Raw genomic sequence first — 10,965 nt, 5'->3', positions numbered from 1 at the left:
CAAAAGATATTATGAGTTTTGATAAAAAGTTGAATCCTGGAGAACATAACTCTCCAAGGAAACTATTCCCAAATCCAAGATGGTATCAGCCAACCATCGATTCCTCATCTAAAAACCTCACCCAATGGCAGGAGAAAAGAAATTCCTTCACCCGGCTTTTGCCGTCACAAACATCAAAACCCTTATCCCTGTTATCCTTGATATCAAACAGGATGAATATTCGTCATGGGTTTTTCTATTTGAACTTCATCTTCAAGCGCATCGATTACTCTTCCTAATTGATGGATCGCAAAGACCTATTGATGTTGATGCCGGTACTGAAAAACAGTTGGATGCCCTCTGCCGTCAATGGATTTTCGCTACCATGACCAAGGATTTAATGCTCACCATTCTAAAGAAAGGAAAAACTGCAAAGGAGATTTGGGATCACCTTCAAACGCTTTTTCAAAACAACAAAGGCAGTCGTGCTGCAAATCTTGAGAGTAAGTTTGTAAACCTTAAATTTTCTAATTGTGCTAGTGTTGATGATTATTGTGACAAGCTCAAATCTCTGTGCGATCGATTACATGATCTTGATTTTCCTATGAATGATAAACGCCTCGTAATCCAATTGGTGAATGGTCTTCCGGAGGAATACAATACCGTAGCCTCTTTTATACAACAATCCATGCCTACTTTTGATGCTGCACGATCCCAACTCCGTACTGAAGAAACCAGACGCGCGCAGTATTCCATCGCACCTGCTCCAACTGCCCTCGCTGCTGCTGCTTCTCCCATGGACATAACCAGCTCCCGATCCCATCAGTCTTCTCACAGACGCCGACAAAAACCCCAGAATGGTGATCGACGAGGACCAAGCCCATCAACGACTTCCAGTGCGAGCCCACCTTTGTTGCCGACTCCAACTGGGCCCCGTCCAAGCCCACCTTTGCTGCCGACTCCAGCTCCAGCATACCCGTCGTACTGGCCTCCGTTTTGGTCCGTACCTCCCTGCCCCTACCCGACTCAGTCTCCCTGGCAGCCATTCGCGTATCAACGCAGACCACCTAGTACCAGCTTTCGCAACAATCCACGTGGTCGTTCCCCTAGCAGTGGACGTGGACAAGCATACATTGCTCCTACAACTGAGACATTGCAACCCACGGACATTGTCGAATCATATAGCTCCATGCATCTTCACGAACCTGATGATGCCTTCTACATGGACACCGGGGCCACCTCGCATCTTACCGCGGATTCAGGTACTTTACATAACGTTTTCAATTCTAGTAATGTACGATCCATCTTAGTTGGCAATGGCAATAGCATTCCGGTTACGGATTGTGGTACCAAGCTTATATCCCTTCCTTCTCGCACTCTTCAGCTCAAAAATACTCTTGTTGTTCCCGATATCATTAAAAACTTAGTTTCCGTTCGTAAGTTCACCACTGATAATCATGTATCTGTTGAGTTTGATCCTTCTGGTTTTTCTGTGAAGGATCTGAGTTCGAGGAAGACTATCCTTCGATGTAATAGTTCTGGGGAGCTTTACCCTATCACCAACTCTGCCGTGCCACCTACAAAATCGTCCCAGTCTTCTCCCATTTCTCTCGCTGTCTGTTCGCCAGATATTTGGCATAGCCGCCTTGGCCACCCTGGCAAGGCCATTTTAGATGTCTTACGCACAAATAAATCTATTCATTGTAATAAGAAAAATTCTTCTCCACTTTGTCATTCATGTCAAGTTAGTAAACATGTTAGATTGCCATTTTATGAATCTAATTCCATTACTTTTGCACCTTTTGATATCATACATAGCGATTTATGGACCTCTCCAATACATATCGATACCGATTATCGCTATTATATTATATTGCTTGATGATTTTACCAACTATCTATGGGTTTTCCCCTTAAAATTCAAGTCCCAAGTTTATAGCAAATTTTTGGAATTTCATTCTTTCGTTCAAACTCAATTTGAACGTAAAATAAAATGTTTTCAATGTGACATGGGCCGTGAATTTGACAACTCTTCTTTTCATACCTTTGCTCGTGACAATGGTCTTGTTTTTCGTTTATCTTGCCCCCAAACTTCATCCCAAAATGGCAAGGCCGAACGCATGATCCGTCGTGTCAATGATATCACCCGTACCCTTATGTCTCACGCTTCCGTCCCCCCCAAATATTGGGTACACTCTTTTCATATGGCAGTTTACCTACATAATATTCTACCCACCAAGGTCCTCCATTTTCACTCACCGGTGTCTATTCTTTATCAACGACAACCTACGTATGACCATCTCCGTACTTTTGGTTGTCTTTGCTATCCAAATCTCTCATCCACAACTCCTCACAAACTTTCCCCTCGTTCCACTAGGTGTGTCTTTCTTGGTTTTCCTCCCAACCACCGTGGGTATCGTTGCCTTGACCTTTCCATAAACAAAATTATTATCTCCCGTCACGTCACTTTTGACGAAAATGTCTTTCCCTTCACACATCTCCATCCAAATACTTCTCATAACGATGAGTCTTCCCCTTATCTCACTTATCTTTCGCATAGTCTCTCATACCCATCACCTACTGTCGCCCCCACTTCTACAATCCCTGGACCGTACACTCCTCCCCACCGACGGTCCACATCCTCTGCATCTGCTTCGCAGAACACTCAGCAAACTCCTCCTCAACGTCCCTTCAACTTCCCCTCCCCTATACAGCAATCTCCTTGTCAGCCAACCAGCTCCTCGACTGCTCACCTCCCCTCCACTTCTTTCCAATCCACTCCATTGCGTCTCTTCAACTTCCCTTCCATACGTCATCCAGTCCTTCCTCCACTCCCTACAGAACCAACGTCTGCTCAGCCACCCACTCCTACTTTCCCCACATCTGATCCGCAAGCTACTCCTACCTCTTGTACAACCACTACTACCCCTCCACCTGCTACTACTTCCCATACAACTGCTCCCTCCACTGCAAATGAAAATATGCCCACAACTACCCCTCCGCTCACCACTGACTCTCTCCGTTCCCCTCATGCTCCTTCACGCCATGTGACTCGAGCTTCACATGGCATTCACAAACCACTCCACCGTCTCAATCTCCATGTCCAAACTTTACGACATATCTCTCCAATTCCTCGCTCTCACTTGGTTGCTCTTAGGGATATAAATTGGAACGCCGCCATGAAAGATGAGTACAATGCTATGTTGAAAACTAATACGTGGGAAATTGTACCACGACCACGTGATGCTCATGTTATTCGTTCCATGTGGCTATTTCGTCACAAATATAATCCCGATGGTTCTTTGCAACGACACAAGGCTCGTCTTGTTGCTAATGGTAAATTTCAGCAGGTTGGGGTTGATTGTTTTGAAAAGTTTAGTCCGGTTGTTAAACATGCTACTATTCGTACTGTTCTTACCATTGCTACTTCGAGGTCTTGGCCAATTCATCAACTAGATGTTAAGAATGCTTTTCTTCATGGTGATCTGACCGAGACAGTTTATATGCATCAGCCTCCCGAATTTGTGGATCCTGATCATCCTGATTACGTATGTCGACTACGCAGATCGCTATATGGTCTCAAACAGGCCCCTCGGGCGTGGTTTCAGAGGTTTGCCAAGTTTATTACTAATTGTGGTTTTCGTGGTAGTGTGTGTGATCCATCTCTCTTTGTTTATAAATCCGGCTCGAATACAACATACTTACTGTTATATGTAGATGATACTGTTTTGACTGCCTCGAACAATAGCCTTCTACACCGCTTCATTGATTTGATGAAACGGGAATTTGCCATGTCTGACCTTGGACCGCTACATCATTTTCTGGGTATCACTGTCACTCGATCATCTTCAGGGTTATATTTGTCTCAGTCCTTATATGCTAAAGACATCATTGCTCGTTCCTCCATGACACAATGTAACCCAGTTGCTACTCCGGTCGACACCAACTCCAAACTCAGTGCTACTTCAGGTCCTGCGCTTAAGGATCCTACTCTATACAGAAGCCTAGCTGGAGCTTTACAGTACCTCACATTCACCAGGCCAGACATCTCATATGCGGTTCAACAGGTATGCTTATTCATGCACGACCCCAGAGAGCCTCACATGAAAGCCCTTAAGAGGATCATTCGCTATCTTCAGGGCACAATTCATCATGGTTTATTTATCTCGGTCTCAACTACTTCTGGATTAACGGCATACTCTGATGCTGATTGGGCGGGATGTCCTGATTCTCGCCGATCGACTTCGGGTTACTGTGTCTTTCTTGGTGACAACCTCGTCTCTTGGTCATCTAAACGTTAGGCAACAGTTTCTCGATCCAGTGCTGAAGCTGAATACCGGGGGGTAGCAAATGTTGTCGCTGAAACTACATGTCTTCGCAACCTCCTTCTAGAGCTTCATATTCCTCTACGACGTGCTACTATCGTATATTATGATAATGTGAGTGCGATTTATATGTCTGGAGACCCTGTTCAACATCAGCGCACCAAGCATGTGGAAATTGATATACACTTTGTACGTGAACGCGTTCGTATTGGTGACATTCATGTTCTTCACGTCCCTTCTGAAAACCAGTATGCTGACATCTTCACCAAGGGACTTCCTCGTCAGCTATTTGTTCGTTTTCGGTCTAGTCTTAGCGTTGCTCCTCTCCCGCTCAGACTAAGGGGGTGTAATAGAATAAATATTATCTTGTAACCGTATTTAGAATAAGGAGAATGATCTCCGACTTAATTATTGTAATTCCCAAAAGATATTATGAGTTTTGATAAAAAGTTGAATCCTGGAGAACATAACTCTCCAAGGAAACTATTCCCAAATCCAAGAGTGTGTACCAACCGTTGATGGTGTCGCGATGATCTGTGCAGTAGACTTATCCATAAAGTAAGCATCCATTAACAAAAAAAATTAAAATACCATAGAAGCGGCATCAAAAAAAAAAACTTGGCTTTTTATACAGAGAGAGAATATTATTTTTGGAATTTATATCCCATATTTACCAAGAAAAATCTTAAATGTCCCGTATTAATATAATAGTTTTCTAGATTTTATAGATGTATATCATTATTACTAAAAATTAATATAGTCATTTCTAGATTTTTTTCCCTTATAAAAGATTCAAAAAATATAAATAATTGATTTTTTTTATTTTACTCATAAATGTCCGAAATTAACATAGAAGTTTTCTTTATTTTCTGGATTTTTTTATAATAAATACATGAAATTAAAAAAGAATAAAAAAGTATAAATATTATTATTTTATTTCATAAATATGTTGAATTGATTTTCTTTTTATTTTAATCATAAATGTTCCAAATTAATATAATAGTTTTTTTATTTTCTGTATTTTCACAATAAATACCCGAAATTAATATAGCAATTTTTCTAAATAATGAGGGACGTCCGTCGCGTGTGTCCCAACCATCCACCACACATTGTCATATCAACGCACCATATTTAACGAAATTACATCCGACGAATACGAATGGTTTTTCAAAGAGCCAATGAGAGCGCGAGGTTACGCTCACCATCCAATAGGAGAGAGGGTAAGCTCCACCAGTGCTACTTTTATTCTGGGGTGAGGGACGGTATTGAGTTTTTAGGTTGTTGATATCTTTGAGAAAGAAATTTAGCTCTATCAGCACTAATCTTTGTCTCCGACAAGAAAATTATATATGGGTTATGATCCTTGATAATGTCTCCCAAATAATATTTAGTTTTCTTTGCCGCAAAGCCTTGTACATTTCGTGAAAGTAATTTCATTAGGATGCAAAAATAGTTTTTATAGAAAATTAAGAGACGATGAAAGTTAATGATACTAATCTTACAGAAACTAAAGACAGACAAAGGGTGAAATTGATATTGCTTGGTTTTAGAATTAAGATAAAGAGAGCAGAAGAAAACCTGGTCAGCAGCACTTATATTTTTTCCTCGGAAAGTCCTTGAGTTGTTTTGTTCTGACATTGTTTCATGATAATATTGGTAAGAATTAGGTGTCCGAGGATGCCCTTTCAAAGTGAAATGAGTATTTCCTGATGAATCTTCATTTGGGATAGTTAAATAATTGCTTGATTGATTCATCTCAAAATGACGAATTAGAGATTGAATTGGTTCTTTGGAAGCTCTTGAATTATGAAAATTGTCTAGATCTATATTTTGAGCACTGAATCATCCATGGAAACATCAAATTCTCCCATTGCTAAGTATGATTTAAGAAGATTCATTCGATTACCCGCTCCCTGATTCAAAGTATTATAAACAGAAGAGTCATTTTGATCTCTAGAATCCCTAATAATACCTTCATTGTTATGTTGAACCGATTCACACAATGAACAACCTTCTTTGCAGCCAAGTATAAAGACAAAAATGGGCAATGGTGCAACAAATGGAAGTACTTTTCAGTATGGTCTAGCTTGAAATGGGCATGGTGTAGATGGGGAAACGATTTGCTGGTTTTTACGGAATTGAGGAGACGACCGTGCGGAGGAGACTCCTTGAACCGAGCGAAATGTTTAACCTCACACAGATGCACTGCAAGAAGGGAGTGCTTTAAGTTCGAGAGATCAATCTGTAGGACTCCGGCCTAAACCAAGACAATGATCGTTTCAGAGTCAATTCGGTCACAAGAGAGGATGGGTTGATCTGTAGGAGGGAAGCTGAGAAATGTGTGAGATCAATGGTGGTCAAGGATTGTTGGTGTGTTGTGTATTTTGCGTGAAAGTAGTTTCTGAATGATTTAGTTGTAGATGGGGTAAAACGAGTTGCTGGTTTTTACGAAATTGAGGAGACGACCGTATGGAGGAAACTCCTTGAACCGAGCGAACTGTCAAACTTCACACAGATGCACTGCAAGAAGGGAGTGCTTTGAATTCGAGAGATCAATCTGTAGTACTCCGGCCTAAACCAAGACAATGTTCGTTCCAGAGTAAATTCGATCACAAGAGAGGATGGGTCGATCTGTAGGAGGGAAGCTGAGAAATGTGTGAGATCAATGGTGATCGAAGATTGTAGGTGTGTTGTGTATTCTAAAAATAAGATAAGTTTTGAATGATTGAATTTGTTCGGACGTTGAGTTGTTAATCTCGTGTTGTTGCTTGACGAGAGATTGTCCTTTTTTTTCAATCATGATTCAGAGACTTATTTATATCGCTAGAATTGTAAACACCATGATCCCATGAAGTGTGACAGTTGATGGGATCAAAGAGTAGAGAAATGGAAATCGTGTGTTAAAACCAGTTGCTCAACGTGCGGAGACTTGGTCGATTTTCCATCCACTACTTTGTTAACTCCTTCAGCTGATTGCACGACTTGCTCACATTCTCATCGTGTGTATGAACACACGTGCGGTAGACTGCCAGATCAAAAACCTAGTTAATATCCCACAACGTGACATGATTGATGTCTCGTGATTGTGGAGTCTGCAAGGCAGACGTGTATTTAGTTAGTAAGTTGCTGACTTCATGACTTCATGGGACGATGAGTCCATGTATTTCTGAATTGAACATGATTTGCAAATGTTCTTAAATTCATGAATTGAACATGTTTGTTGAGACAGAGGTATAATTCTCAAGTAAACGTTGATAGTTAAGGTGAGAAAATATTTCTCATTCGATGAATTGTTGAATATTGAGAATCAAACCAATATTCCTGGTTTGAGCAAATATTGCTCATCTGAGCAAATGTTGCTCGTTTGATGAATAGTTGGTAGCGTGACCAGATAAAATATTAAATTAAGATACTGGCAACTGGACCGAGTACCATAAGATCAACGTAAAATTATTAGCGTTTGAATCTAGGATTATGAACCTTGGGATCGAAACCCTAATTTGATCAATTGATGGTATATTGAGAATTAATCATGGAATGAAGGAGGGACCGGCTATATGGATGATGGATCGACCATGTAACTCCCAGATGCTCCAGTGAGCAAAATACCAAAGTCTCTTGAAGACGTTGATGAAAGGATGATTAAATGCCGGTTTAATCATTTATTAAAATAATGCTCGTCTGAGCCTTAGGTGATAAAACCTAATTAATTATGACGGGATGAGGGACCGACCAAGGGGTCATGAAAACCATCCCTGGGTGGTCACGGGATCGAATGACAATCGTTTTATGAAGTTCCAAAATTATTTGGAAGAGTTTGAACCTACTATGAACAAATTAGGTCAAATGATGAAAATATGTGGGACCGGCCTTTTGCAAGACAAGGAGCCAACCTTGGTTGGTCAAGGTAATATGCTCGCGTCACCAAAGAGTTCGTGTCTTAGTCCTCAGAATTTTGATATTTTCTGATGTGCATATGGGCAATCATTTGGGAAAATATGAAGAAATCAGGGGTTTTTGCTGAAACTGAGGAAACCTCATGAGATGAAGGACAAATAGTAATAAAATGAAGGAATCATGAAGTGTGGGACCGGCCATGGTCAAGGCATGACCGACCAGCCAATGATCCTGGTCCCATAGCATTTTTCCTAATTTTATTATATTTTTCATGATTTTATGAAAATATCATGAAATCAAAGAGTTTACTGAAATAAAGGAATTTTCCTTGAAGTGAAGGAGTTTCCATGATATGAAGGAAACAAATAATATAATATTAATAAAATAAGTATGTGTGGGACCGGCTTGGGCATGGTCGGCCGGCTAGGGCCCGGTCCCGTGAGTTTTCCCTAATTTGATGTATTATTTCCATGATTTGAAGGAATTTTCATAATTTGAAGGAAATACCATGAAATCAAGGAATTTCTTGGGATCAAGGAAACATGAAAATAATAATAATAAAATAAAGGACGTGTGGACCGTCTAGGGCATGACCGGCCGGCTAGGGCCCGGTCCCACGAGTTTCCCTAATTTTGTATTATTTTTTCATGGTTTAAAGGAAATACCATGAGATTAAGGTGTTTTCATGAGATTAGGGAAATAATGAGGAATCATGAGGTGTGGGACCGGCCATGACTAGGGCATAGCCGTCCGGCTAGTAAACACAGTCCCACGATACCTTTCCCAATTTTATATTATTTCTTTGATGCGAAGGAAACACCATAGAACTGAGGAGTTTCCTTAAAACGAAAGATATTTGTTCAAATGAAAGGATTTTCATAAGATCAAAGAAAATAACAAAATATGATAAAATATAAAACTGGGCGTGGGACTGGTCACGGCATGGCCGGCCGACCGGTGGTCCCAGTCCCCCAACGCTTTGGTCAATATTTTACTATTTATTATTTTCTTTCTTCTTTTGCACAGGTTCATCGTCTCGTCATATTTTGAAATACTCATTTGTGCATTCAAGTGATTGTTAGTGCATTATTGTTTAGCACACCTGCACCATTTGGGTCGGGGCTTACTCGAAGGTAGCTCAGATGCCCGTATGCTGAATATTTATTACTAACCCATGCAGCTTTGTTGAGAAAACCATGAATTGAAGTAACAAAATATTATGAAAAACATTGAATATTTTTCAAGGATTCAGGGAATGAATCTAACGATTTAGGAATAATTAATTGATAGATAGTACGATCGTCTAGGAGCATTAATTATTCAGGAGTTGAGTGATATGAGATTCTTGAAGCGTCATATTTCTTCTATACAGTCAGGGAAAACATTTTTACGTCCTGAAGACGTTACTTCTCTATACTAGCAGGCAAGCTGTCTAGGATCCGTCTAATCCTGCGATTCTATATGGAAGTGATCACTGAAATTGCTCAGTATTCATGAGATATGCCGTTACCTCAGCTAAGAGACTACACATCTATATATACTCTGAGAGACAGTATTCTCAGTCAGTGATTCTCGTGGCATGAGTTTTCACGCTTTCGATAAGAGACATGAGCCTCAATACTCGTCTGATTGCTAGATCAGGAGCATATATAATTTTGGGTTTACGATTTTAGCCCTTGTCGAAAATCCACCATCTATATTAAGTCCCCTGCTTAATGATGAACAGTTACGTTCCTCAGTCAACATCAAATGGTGATTTTCCGATTACAAACAATATAAGCAATTGAACTTAGTCGTAAGTTAAGACGTTACCGGATTTTTGATAATACGAGCAAACCACGACTTGAATGAAGATCCCAGTGGCATGATAGAGCATCGTCTAATGAGCATAAATTGTTGTTGAACCGCTGATTTTGATGACAGGACCTTGGTCATTTTAGGATTCACGGGCTGGGCCCGATAAGCAAATCCATGTGGAATTAGGTTTCGGAAATAAAATTTAATATAAAAGGAATTTATCCTCTTTTTTTTTTTTATTTCACCTACACTTGACCACCACCATCTTCATCTCTTCACCTTCTTCACGTCAGCAGCAGGGAAAGAAGCAGAGAATTCTCGCCGGAGCTTTCCAATCCGGAGCAGCCGACGTCCGATCACTGTCCGACCATATTCCGGTCGGCGCCGACGAGGTAAGCAAAAATTTTTTCTTTCAGAAGTTTATAGTTTGTTCATGTTGATATTATATATATGCGCGTATATGAGTGTGAGTTTTGTTGAGAACCCTTGCTTTAGAAAACGTATGTTCGTTCGATTGTTAGTTTAAGAAACTAGTAATAATCCCTGACTTAGGAAAGATTTTTTTTATATATAGACCTGTGTCCAGTGATAAAATTTTGTTTATGAGCTTTAATGGAAACCAAAACTTTATCTTGAAAGATGTGAACCTTCACAAAATCGAAATAAACCCTCGTTTTGAAGACGAACGATAGTACGAAGGAAAGAGATTTTTTTATAAAACCACGGCATGTTCATGGATATTTTTTTTTGATGAAACCGTGGAATATCCACGAATTTTATTTTCGTGAGCCCTGCCCACGTCATAATGTTTTGTTTTTTTTTAATTTTACGCGAGTTAATCACGTTTTTATATATATACGTAAATATATGTATTATTTTCTTTAAAAATCAAAACTTGAGTTTTGTGTAATCTTTAGATGTAAACAATATTTATGATGAAATAATGTTTTAGTTTTCATAATTCCATG

The sequence above is a fragment of the Papaver somniferum genome, unplaced genomic scaffold (genome assembly GCF_003573695.1).
Source record: "Papaver somniferum cultivar HN1 unplaced genomic scaffold, ASM357369v1 unplaced-scaffold_99, whole genome shotgun sequence".
Classification (NCBI taxonomy): Eukaryota; Viridiplantae; Streptophyta; class Magnoliopsida; order Ranunculales; family Papaveraceae; genus Papaver; species Papaver somniferum.
Note: the sequence above shows the minus strand (reverse complement) of the source record.